This window comes from Fistularia commersonii, chromosome 11 (assembly GCF_037954325.1).
Source record: "Fistularia commersonii isolate RoL2024-O1a breed Wild chromosome 11, RoL_Fcom_v1.0, whole genome shotgun sequence".
NCBI lineage: Eukaryota > Metazoa > Chordata > Actinopteri > Syngnathiformes > Fistulariidae > Fistularia > Fistularia commersonii.
Window position 1 is genome coordinate 1,097,571 of NC_141294.1, and position 13,348 is coordinate 1,110,918.

The 13,348-nt window shown below is 44.7% G+C and overlaps 1 long non-coding RNA gene across 1 annotated transcript in view; it reads left to right on the forward strand.

Moving 5' to 3' along the window:
* Positions 1-1,210: 1,210 nt before the first annotated feature.
* Positions 1,211-13,348, forward strand: part of LOC147229182 (uncharacterized) — a 63,652-nt gene continuing 51,514 nt past the window's right edge. Inside the window, exons 1-2 of the long non-coding RNA XR_015106866.1 lie at positions 1,211-1,318; positions 2,783-3,121. This is a non-coding gene — a long non-coding RNA (uncharacterized LOC147229182). The remainder of the gene's footprint in view (positions 1,319-2,782; positions 3,122-13,348) is intronic.

The following is a 13,348-nucleotide window of genomic DNA, read 5'->3' on the forward strand; positions in this document are numbered from 1 at the left end:
CAGCCAGCCTGAGCTGTAGACGGCACCAAAGACAGGCACCGACCCATTGAGAAAAGACTGCTTCGATGAAAATAGTTTTAGTGAGGCTGACCTAAGTACACCTCAAAGCAGACACAATGCACGATGCTTGTGGGTGGAAAACAAAGAGGCGTGTGTGGATATATGTCTTTGAATGGCTGGATAGATAGAGTGATACACACATACACACATACATATGCATGGATAAATACATATGCGCAAACATGCACACACAAAGGGAAGGGACAGTGATTAGGGGAAGTTTGTATGTGGCAAACAAGGAGGTGTGTGGACATATCTGTGGATAGATAGTGTGATAGTACATACATGTATATAAATGTACATACATACACATACACATAGATACATACATGCATGCATACATATAAACATACATACATACACACATGCACACACATATATACATACATACATACATACATACATACATACATACATACGTACATACATACATACATACATACATGCATGCATGCATGGATGCTTGGATATTTAGATATATATGTATATATAAATGTACATACACACACATTCACATCCATCCATACATGCATGTATACATATAAGCATACATACATACATGCAAAAATGCATGGAGTCTTGGATATTTAGATATATATGTATATATAAGTGTACATACATACACATACATACATGCATGTATACATATGAACACATATACATACATATCTGTGGGTGTTCTGTCATCCAGGTCATGGTGAATGACAATATACATAAATACATACATATATATATATACACACATACATACATACATACATACACACACACATATATATATATGCATATATACACATACATATATACATACACACACACACACACACATATATGCATACATACATATATACATGTATGCATGCAGGCATGCATGCATACATGCACAAATATATAGATGAACAAAGTGAAATTATTATTATTTGTTGAAGTTTTGAAGTCAAATGACTATATAAATAAATAGATATATGAATAAGTGAGTCTCGCCGCCGCTCAATTAACCCCCGTGCTTTGCACTGGGACGCGTTCACGGTCCGTCTATATTGTTTTGCGCATAGTTGTTTGACTTTGAGAGGGCGGGACTCTTTGGAGAGCGAAATGAACTAGGCGCGGCCAAAAGGAGCCCCATCCATCTATCACACGTGTAGACAAAGGGGGACTCCACAACACAAAGCTGGATGTGCCCTCTCAAACTTTTACCTTTTCTCTCTCTCTCTCTCCACGACGCACCGCGACACGCACGGAGCGAGCGGACCTCCAGGTGAGTCCCCCCCCAACCCCCCCCCCCCCCCCCCCCCACTCCCACGCCGGCTTTACCTGCAGCCCCCCCCCCCCCCCCCCCATCCGGGAGCGATTATTTGTTTGATTTCCAGTAAGAAGAGAAAGAAAAAGTTGCCGCCGCAGTTTGTGCGTCAGCGCTCAAACTTGAGCACAAAGCAGGAGAGGGAGAGGGTGAGAGACATAGCGGGAGAGTGGGAGAGAGAGAGGGAGAGAGAGAGGAGCGCTCCCCTTTTCCTTTGTCTGATGCGGGGCGCTTTGAGGAGAGAACTTGCGGGGACGCCGAGGCACGCATCTTCACGACCCCCGCAACGGGATGAGATCCGCAGTGAGATCCCACCGGGGGTGAGATGGAGTTTCCACGACCGCCGTGTTTTTTTTTTTTTGTCTCGGGGGTGGAGGTGTGTGTGTGTGTGTGTGTGCGGGGGGGGATGTTGCCACTCACAAAGACAAAGCAGCTGCCTGTCAGAAGTTTACAGAGAAACGGACCTTTCTTTTTTTTGTTGTTTTACGCACAACAAAACCAAAACAAAAGTTGCGCACAGAATTCCACTTCTTTTGCGCAGCACTTTCTTTCCACGCAGGTCGCGGTCGGTGATGGCACACGCGTGTCGGGCACCGTGGGAATTCACTCCAATGTGATCAGGTGTAAAAAAAAAAAAAAAAACAACACCAAAAAACGATGACGACCATCAGAGTTGTTGCAAAGGACGTGCACGGAGCGGGAACCGGGGCTTCGTGCGGCGGAGGGGGTTTGATGGCGCGGCGGCGCAGAGATGAAGGAGCGGAGGATCCGGAGCAAAGTTAGTCTGATGGGGATCAACAGGTACAAGCCGCTGCCGAGTCTTTGTTGCAGCGCTGCCTTCTTTGTTCTCAGCCCGTACAAAGAAAAGGACTGAGTCTCCCTCCACGGCTTCCCCTCACTCCTTTCCCCTTGCAAAAGTTTGGGGAACATTTTCGTGGAAGGATTCTCATTTGATTTTTTGTGCATTCAAAGTGTAAGGGGATCCACCAGTGGGCCATTTCTTTTCTTTTTTTTTTTATTGATTTTTTTTTGTTGTTGTTGTTTTTCTAAACGCACTTCCAAAACTTCCAAGTCAAGTGAACCCGGTGATTATTTTGCTTTTGTCCTGTGGATTATTTTAAAATAACTTTGTCTCTTACTATTTAATAGTGGGGTCGAAAGAGAAAAAGTAGTTGTATTTTCTCCATTCTATTGTACCGTGTCCCCGGCTCCTGAACAGGAGGAGGGTTCCATGGATTTTATTGTATTTATTTTTATCATTTGTCTTTTGATTCAGTTTGTGCAAAATCTGCTTTGTTATATTTTTTACATTTTTTTTCAAGCCGCCTCAAAGTTCCATAGTACTTTTCACTTGAACTGCATGCTTTATTTACAGTCTTAAAATCTTTACTCACGTTTTGACTCTTTCTTTTTTTTTTCCAGCTGGATTTTTGTTTTTGTTCAACCCCAGAACCGACCAATCAAGTGTTTTCTGAGGAAACCCAAAGTTTACCGGACGTGGACGGGAGGAGCGCAGATCCAACCAGCATGCAGCTTTTAGGATTAAGAGACATTTTTTTTTTCTTTTCTTTTTGGAGAAGATGGTGGCTCATCTCTTAAGGATATACACCTCAGAAAACAGCTGTACCCGGGAGCGATGCATTTAAGGCCGACTCTGCAAATCTAAAACTCCTGGAGTCGAGACGTTTTGGGGATTATAGACGTTTGCCTACAGACAAGTTACAGCCCGGCGTCTACGATCGCTGAGAACTGCACCAAAAGGTAGGTGACATAAGCTGTTGTCACAGTTGTTGTCCTTTATTGGCAACCACACACACACACACACACACACACACACACACACACACACACACACACATACACACACACACTCTACAAGGACCACCATCACCGTTACCTTTACTGTAACAATTGCACTTGGTAACTTAGTTGAAGTTGGAAAAACCTTTGCTCCAGAGAAACCCTGACCCCCCCTACACACACACACACACACACACACACACACACACACACACAAGTTGTTCTGCTGAGTGGGTTGCCGAGTAATCACTGGGTGTCTGGTTTGATTGACAGCTCTCTCATAGTTCATGGCAAAAGTCCTGGATGAGGCCTTCACCTGGAGGACATGGACAACTGAATGAATGGATGAATGAATGGATGAATGAATGAATGAATGAATGGATGGATGGATGGATGGATGGATGGATGGATGGATGGATGGATGGATGGATGGATGTGAAGGTGCGATGTGGTCCGATAACGCCTAGAGAATGCACAAAGGCGGTTTTTAAGCGTGCCTTCCTGCAGAAAGGTGTGCTAACATCTACAAGCTGTCTTTGTAATAACTATCTACTGTCGCTCCAACATTTATAGGGCTGCTTTGTCATATTTGGAATTTATTCTGTCATTCATTATTTGCCTTTTGAAAGTTCATAATAATACGTCAATAAATGATATTAAATGTAAATGAAGTCCACTGCTACATGATTTACCCACAGTGTGTGATATTATAGGTTCTTGCAGTACAAGTGTTGGAAGCGTTGTGTACATTTCTGTGTTTCGTCGTATTTGAAGTCTTCCTCACAGAGGCTGCGGTCTGGGAATTGTGGAGAAAAGACGGGGAAAGATGACGTACGTCTGATTTCAGAAAAAAAGATTCCTGCAAGTGGCCTTAAACTGAGCTCACACTTCATGTAAACGACTAAAAGAGAGAGAGAGAGTCCGACTCATTTCGCTATCTGGCTGCTCCTTATCAGTGATGTCATTGACAGCCAATCAGAGGATACTGCTAAGCTCCGCCCCCCCAGACTCTTTCTTTTTTTTTTCTTTCTTTTTTTGCATGGCGGTCCACATGGTCCTGCAGCATCACCCTGCCTCACTCTGCTGCAGAGAGCCCGGCGTGCAGACGTGTGCTCTGAATTTAATCCTTCCCATCAACTGAGAGCCGGCCGGCCGGCTCGCGGTGGAAGCCGGGCTCGATCTGTGGGTCTCCACATCAGCTGAGAACGTGCAAACTTTCAAATTAGAGGATAAGGAAAGCCAGAGATGATACCACACAGACTGACCTTTTCACCGGCAGCCGTGTCGTTAACCTTCACGTGCTTAATTATTAACATGAATGATCAATTATTATGATTGATTTAATTCGGTGTAAGGATTTATGCCTGTGAACGGTGTGAAACCGTGGCCGCCCGGAAGTGCCCGGATCGGCAGGATGTGGGTCAGTCGAGTGTGACACACAGGTGGGGATGATGTAGGTCAGTGGGAGAGGAGCTGATGAGTCACGGAGCCGAGGCTTCAGCCTCCCGGAACAACTTGTAATAATCATTTCTCTGTCGTACTGTATGCGTTCATCTCTGCTTGTCCTTTCTGGTGGCTATTTTGAGTCTGACCGTGGATCTCACGGAAGGATCCAGATCTTGCATTTACACCTCATACACACATATCAGTTTGTGTATGACTAATCACTCCGACGAGCCCCGTCGCAGGAGCGCCGCTTTAGTTACAAAACTCATTTTGCTCCACTCTCTATATCATAATTGCATTGCTTATCTGCAGCAGTGATATATAGAAAGCGTGATGGAGTCTCCAGAACACTCAGGAGTTTCGGTCGCCGGATCGCGGTCCGATACAGCGGCGTCGGCCCGTCGAGAGCCGAGTTCCACGCCTAGTCGGGCGTCTTCCACGTGACCCACGTTGGCTCATCGGTCCGCCCCGCCCCCCTTTAATATGAAGGTTCGGCTTCTCGCAGAGCTGGAATGCTCATTAAAACGGGGCAGTGGTTTCATAGCATCTCTGCCGCGGCGCAACACGCTCGGCTAAACGTCATCTTCATCTCTGGCCCATCTGTGTTTGCGATCCCACTAATTTTCTGCGTTCTGTGTTTGCGCAGAGCAACGGTAAAGTACATTTCCAGGCTCAACAAAGATACCCGTCTCCCTCAGGCTCTCTCTCCACGCCGCCCCTTTTACCCATAGAACTCAAGTTGCGTCGCGGCGCCTTCCTCGGAGCCTCCGCCTCACGTTTTTCTCGTCCCGGCGTCCGTGGCTTTCCTCTGGGTTCCTCCCGCAGTCCGCAAACAAACAGCAGCTTTTCTGAGCTGAACTTTAGCGGACGGGTGGACGACACGTGAATGGATGCTTTTCTTTTCTCTCCTTTCTCTTGGACGTGACTGACGGCCAGTAGTTGTCGGTCCCTAAATGACAAAGTCCACTTTACGGAGGACCGAAATCCGGTTTCTCCAAGAACCACGGCGCAACAGTACAAAAAAATGATAAATATGACATCGCAGACAGGAAGTTACGAGGAGCTAGCGAGGTTACGTTGACGTTAAGAAAGAAAAACCTCTGCTGCTGCTCTCTTTAATCAAATGGCACATATTTATACATTTCTGTCTTCATGCCGTCAGATGTTTGTCATCTTTTCACCTTAACAGAGGTTTGTATCTGCGTGCATTTACACCTTATGCTTTAGTGTTTATGTTCAACTCTATTATTATTTTGTTAATTTCCTGTCACCGTGGGAACGTCTTCTCCGTAGCTCTGCATGTCCAGTACATGCAAAGAAATAGACAATCAAGCTGACTTTGACTTTGTTATGGCCCAAGTGTTATTTTTTTTTTTTTTCAAGTGAAAAGTGCATTTGCAGAGATCTAGAGTTGTTTTTTCTCCATGTGAACGTGCAGATCTCTACATGATGAGTGAATGAGTGTGTGAGCGGTTTGTCTCTCATATGGCGTCTGAATGAGAGGGTGAATGTTGTTACGTCTCTATATGTGGGGCTGCTGACGCCTCAGTGATGGGAAAGTGTTGTTGCGCCATTTTTTTGTTTTTACAGAATTATGAAGCGATGCAATGAAAACACTGCAGGAAAAATGACAATCTAAGAAAGGTCCTGTAGCATTTCTAAACTTGTCACGGCGGAAGAAGCGGCTTCTTTTATTCATTAATATCCCACAACGCTGTTGTTGTTCAGGGTTTAATGAATGAAAAGGCGCTTTGTTTTTTTAATAAACCCGCGTTAAAGCCACAGGTGAGGCCTGCTTCGGCAAAAAGGAAACTAAAACCGCAGGTTAAGGGTTTGGCTGACGCTGTGGTTGCGGTCGAAGATGTAAAACGGGAAACAACGGGCTCGGCATTAAACGGATTATCTCATCGCGGCCTTCGCTCTTTCCTGAAACGTCGGCACGGGGGAATTCTCAGGCGTCCCCGGATTATAACCGCAGCTCTTTATTCCCAGGGCTCGGCTTCACCTCGGCGTTAAACCGTACGGTTGGACTCACTTCCCAAAATTAACCGATTTCCCACACCTTGACGGTTATGAAGACTCCGGTTGGGAAACATCAGTAACAGGTTCCTCTTTAGCAACCGCCATTTGAAACCGCTGAGTTCTCACCTAGTTACGTCCCGCTAATGCGTAAAGACAAGTATGATATGAGTGCTTTGGATTAGAAGGTAACATTAGGCCTGGAATATCTAACCCCAGCTATCAGGCTAATGTTGTCAGACATCCTGTGGGCGCCCGGGGAAAGCCATCAGGTTTGGTTTTACTTTTCCCCCCATGCGGCTTCAGGCCATCACGCCGTCCCCTAATAGAGGTTACGTTTGTTTCTCATTTTCTCCGGCGGGTCGAACCGGAATGCGGTTGCACAATCCGATCCCAGTTGAGGTTTTCCGCGTTTTAATTACCCCACGCTCGATTGAGCCCGTATCGTTCCGTAATGCGAGAGTAGAAACGGACGTTTTTTGCACGTCGTCAAAATCGCTGCCGTAATTATGATTATTTTATTTTTTTTCTGTAAAAGCTGAGCTCTCGTTGACGTTCTTGGTGTCGTCAATTCGCTCGGGACGGTAAACGGCGGCTGCAGAATCCAGCAGAGTGACAGTGCAGGAAAAGGCGAGGCCCACCGGCGCTAATTGCCGGGACAGTTCTAATTCTCGGAGCTGCAGGCGTCCTGCGGTCGTCCTGTTGCAAACTATCAGAGCTTAGTTTTTCACCACTCAGTGCCTGTCGCAGGGAGATAAGTTAGCATGCTTTGCCGCCATGAGGAGGAGGAGGAGGCGCGGGAATAAATCATTTATTTATTTTCTTTTATGACTGCACACGAGGCAAAGCAGTTAAAAGGGGGGGCGGTTGTGGATGGATGGATGGATGGATGGATGGATGGATGGAGAGCGGGAGCATCTGGAGATGAAGAAAAAGTGGAAAAGACAGTGGAGAGGAAAGAAAGCGGAGAAATCCCAAGACAGATTGAGAGTTCGGGAAGCGTTACGGCAACCTTTACCGTCGACTTTCTGCAGGTTACAGTCATTTCCCCTGAATGTCAGACTCATTTGATTTTACATGCAGTTATGAAAAAAAAAAAAAAAATATATATATATATATATATATATATATATATATAAATATATGAAAAAAAAAAAATATATGAAATGGTTATATTTATTCATGGAGAAAAAAAATATATATATGTATGAAAAAAAAAATGAAATGGTTATATTTATTCATGGAGAAAAATGAAAAAATAAATGAAATGGTTATATTTATTCAGTTGTTTGTACTATAAAGTTATTTTCCATGTAGCTTCACCAATTTTATTTTATTTTTTTTCAAAATCGTAAAAAAAAAAATCACATTTACCGTTAGAATATGAGGAAGAGACATGCGGTGCACGTCACTGATACATGTATCTTACAATTCTGGATCGCCTTGCATTTCAAGAACATTGATAAGTCAAAAGTTCTACAAAAATATCCTTTTTTTTTTGTGTTTCAGAGCGTTTTAACATAAAACTGCCGCTTCGTTGCTGTGAGTGACGGGTGCAACGCCGTGATAGCGAGAACCTTCCTCCGCTGTTCTTGAACCGGGTTTGCACGTCATTCAGTGCAGGCCTGTGGCAGGACTGTGCCTGCCTGAGTGCACACTTCCTAAGAAAATGATTGAAAGATTGACTTCTTGCTGCTGTTTTTACCCTATTTATATATTTCTTTTTTTATTTCAATTGCAAAACTGTCACTCGTTCACTTATCCATGATGTCAGACAAAACACTGTGTTTGTGTGTGGTAAATAATATATATGTGTATATATGTGAGTATATAGGGGGGCTGGCGTGGCAATGACGGGTTTGCAGGATTGATGGGAATCGAAACAGCGTCGTGAATTTTGGGGATCGTTTGAAAGTATCCGTGTCATCCGGTGAAAGCTGGGCTCATGTAAACACATGGAATAAATGTTAAAATAGACAGATATTTAATAGAAAGATATTTAAACACACAAGGGGAGCGTTTGTGTTTCTTGGCAAAGAATAAAAAGAATACGGTTGCTCTCGGTATCACGGCAAATCAGCGTTCGGTGGAAATTGACGGGATGGGCACACCTGGTGGTTTGAACGGCGGATCCGTGGAGTGCCAAAGACACGGATCCGTGCCTCTCATTCGTCCTTGGCCCGGTGGAGACACACACACACAACCACGGCATCCAATTACGGTGATAGCCGGTCGCCTGTCTGTCTATTACAGGTCAACTTATTACCTCCATAAATGCACAGCGTGTCGCTGTCTGGGGATGGACTGATAATCCCTCTAAAGACCGGGGGGTTTTGTCAAAGCTGAATCTGCTGCAGGAGCGCGCACACACAAACACACACGAGCATGCATGCATGCGTGCATGCATTCCATGCGTGGAGAACACACACGGCAACACGAAGCCACGCAGAGACTTCCATATGGAGATCGACTCGCTCGGTACACAGATGTGTGCGTAAAGGCTGGGATTTGATGGCAGACAAATCTGCTATTGTCTGCTACTTAGGGGATTATAAAGGGGTGATGTATAGACGTATAGATACACACAGATACGCCGACGCTCCGGGGAGGATGAACATTGGAGAGCACACGGACAGCGGGAAGTGGCGGCGGCGGCGGGCCGCTTCGATGCTGTGAGTGACGGGTGCAACGCCGTGATAGCGAGAACCTTCCTCCGCTGTTCTTGAACCGGGTTTGCAGGTCATTCTGTGCAGGCCTGTGGCAGGACTGTGCCTGCCTGGGTGCACACTAACTAAGAAAATGATTGAAAGATTGACTTCCTGCGGCTGTTTTTACCCTATTTATATATTTATATTTTTTTTATTTCATTTACAAAATGGTCAGTCGTTCACTTATCCATGTTGCCGGACAAAACGTTGTGTTCGTGTTCATGAAAATGATCCCGCTTCCTGTTATAACGCACAAAAAATAGCTAATAGCGTAGGTAGCAGCAAAATCATGAACATCAAGAATAAAATTAAAAAAAAAAAAAATTAAAAAGGAGAATAGTATATATATATATATATATATATATATATATATATATATATATACATATAAAATTCCCCTTTCAATTTTTTTAATTAAAATTAATTTTTTTTTTTAAATTAAATTAGATTTAAAATTAGATTCAATTTCATATATACGTATATATGAAATTGAATTTAATTTTAAATTTATATATATATAATATATATATAATATATATATATAATTATATATAAAATTATATATAATTTTATATATATATATATGTATATATGAAATTGAATTTAATTTTAATTGGCATGGGACTGATGGATCTGCAGAGTTTTGCGTGCGGGGCAGCGAGCCGAGTTTGCGACCAGAGTGGAGCCTCTCCAAAGCGGGGTGTCAGATGTGGGACTGATCTACGAGGATCTTTTTGCCTGTTTTTAATATTTGATTGAAAGTGACGCAGGAGAGAAGTCTGAGAGGTTGGCCAGTCATTTTGGAGCAGACCAAGGCCTTGCGCTCCAGGCCATTCCTGTTGGGAAAATCGCATTTCACGAGACCTGTTTTCACGACAGGACTTTTTGTATTTCACAAGTTTATGAAAAGTTCTTCTTCTTTTCCGTTGGTCTCTTCCCCTCAGGGTCTCAACAGCAAATCCACCTTCTCCATCTCACCCTGTTCTCTGGATCCTCCTCTCTCACACCAACTACCTTCATGTCCTCTCTCACGACATCCATCCATCTTCTCCTTGGTCTTCCTCTAGACCTCCAATTCCAGCATCCGTCTACCAATATATTGACTCTCCCTCCTCTGTCCATGACCCAACCATCTCTGACCTTCTCTCCAAAACATCTGATGGACTCCTTCCTGCTCCTCTCCATCCTGGTCGCTCCCAAAGAGAACCTCAACATTTCTTATGAAAAGTTAATATTTCATAAAGCTGATGAACACACCAGTGCATTGTCTGTAGCATGTACAGAAACCAATGTGTTGAAACACACACACACACACACACACACACACACACACACACACACACACACACTTTCTGCCAGTCTTCACACAGTATTCATCGTATTTAATGCATTCCCCTTCTAAGAGAAGGTTGACTACTTTGGAAGTTGTAAAGTTGCGTTCAATACGTTCCAAATGGATGTGCGTCTTTCTCAAATAATGCAATTCTAATCTTTTTTAACGGGACTATTTGAAAGGCGGGGAGGAATCTGGAGACGGGTTCCTGCAACGAGCTGCAGTCTTGCTCAGATGCAGCTGTCAGATTCACGTTAAGCGTGGAGTCGTCTGGTGTGCAACAGCGACGCTAATATTTCCGTGTGTTTTATTGCGACGGCGCGTGCTATTGGCCCGCCGCTGTCGTGCTGGCGATAGCGCATCGGGGTAATCTCGTGTCATATCATTTCTTTACCGCGTAACGCCGTGTCAGAATGGTGCGCCACGGTTGACTCGCTCTGAATGAAGCCCGGAATGATGTCGATATCTTTTTGGTGAGCCGACCGCGGTCAGAAAATTCACTTTATATTCGGCGGTATCTTCCTCTATTGATATGGGGTAGCCTTTATCCTTCCTTTGTATATGCAGAGTCTGATGAGTATCTGTGTTTTACAAAGATTAGAGACTGGAATCGGGCGGATTGGCGAACGGGAAATGAATAAAAGCAATCCGAGATACAATAAACAGCACAAATATATGTAACTTTCCTACGGGATTTGAATATTTCCGACTTTTCTTCTCCTCATCCTTCTCCTTCCTGGAAGAATTATACGTGCAGACATCAAATATCTATCGCTTCCCAGAATCTCTGTGAATAGAAATGCCTTTTATAACCGCGGACTGGTTAATATTTTAAAAAGTGTCCTGCAGGCAGATTACGCCTCAGACTATGAAAGCCTTCCCGTAGGAGAATCTGCTGTGACACGATTTTCCAGCCTGGTGCGAGGCATAATCCGAGTGCCTGGAAATGGGCTGAATAAGCTCGAGTAAATGCCTGGTTCTCAATAATGTAGTAGAACCGCGCCTGGTCTGGTTACATCTGATTACACACTGCATTTCTTATAAAACATGACTGCATCTGTCCGTTTTAAAGATACACCTTCCGGGAGCGCGTGCGACCAAAATAGTCCCATGATTTCCGAGTAGAAACCCCCGCCGTCGGATGATTGTTATTTTTCACCTGCAAGTTTGAAAGCGAGCTTTTATCGTAAACGTGACAACAATGCGAACAATCGAAAAGATCTCGGGGAAAATAAACCCAGATATGTGATTTCTTTTCACGTAGTCGCTGACGGGACGCGACGAATAAGGCCGAGTCGTGACCCGCTCTTTAATTACGACGCACGGGCCGTTTTAGCTATTCTGTGCGATGGTTCACGAGGTCAAATGCTACTTGTAAACGTCCTTGATGAATAAAATTAGATTCTCACCTTTACTACATATGACTCATAGCCGATTTTAGTGTGGTATATGGGATGCGGTCCCGGCCCGCTCGCGCCCTCTGCGGGTTTTCGCCGCGTCGCCGCTCGTCCGACCGAACCGCTCGGAGCGGAACGACAGTTGACACAAATTTGTTTTCAGACAAGGTCAAGGCTTCTTCAATCCAGGAATGAGCTGAGTCAGCATGAGTCATGCTTTCAATTATGCATTAGCCCCCCCAACCCAGCGCGCTCTGACAGGCAGCTTTCAGATATCTGTCAGAGGGGTTGGATTTACGAGTGACCTTCCAGTCCTTGGGCACGGTGAAGCCAGAAAACAGCAAGTTAACTATTAAAAACATCAAAATGATATTTGTGTCAGGTTTAGACTGAATTAAAAGGCAAATGAAGTCACTCCTCCTAATGACACCGGCTCCCTGAGCCACCCCGAACTGACTAATGCAAGTGCATTATGTTAATCTCAGCCCGATATCCTATTAGCCGAACCAATTTGCTCACTTTCCCAATATAAGTGGCCCGTGTAAACACCCTAATTGGCCTGGAGGAAACTTAATTGTTCTTTTACATAACCCTCATACTTCCTCACTCGCCAAACGACCTGCCTTCACACCGTCACCCAGGGCAGCCGGCCAAGAAGACGTGACCGGCCGGCCTCCCGTTCGGGGCTGAAATTAAATTCCCACTCATTTCGCTATTGCACATACAGTTAATCCCTGCGCGTCTTTTTCTTTTTTTCTTTCTTGCTGGTTTATGGAGTTAATCCACTCTCAGCCTCCCACTGTATGCATATGTGTGAGCATGCTCTGTTGTACCACGCCCCCGCTCCACCCCCCGGCCCGGATGCCGTTTTTTTGTGTTTCTTACTTGTTTGGTTCTCGGTGCTGATGTCGGTACGCAGGCAGACTGTGGCGGATTTACCAGCTGCTCGCTAAGCTCTCTGATGTTGTCATCTGTGTGTGATAGCTGCTGACACAATGAACCGCGGCCAGAAAACACCTGCTCCACAAAGCGACGCCGACACGACATCGGGTCCGAATAATCGTTTACTTTTCTGCTCGTTTCCACGTACGCGCGAGCATTTCCATCCGAGATGCACCTCTACGCCTGGCGGCGCCGAATGGGTTTCTGTTTTCGGGTCCAAAACCATGCAGGAGGTTCATAGGAGCCCCTTAAATGCCCAGATGTGTGAATGAAGTGTTGGCGCATGAGTGAATGGTTTCGATATGATGTACGAGTGAGAGGGTAAATAGTTGTTTGTCTGTAT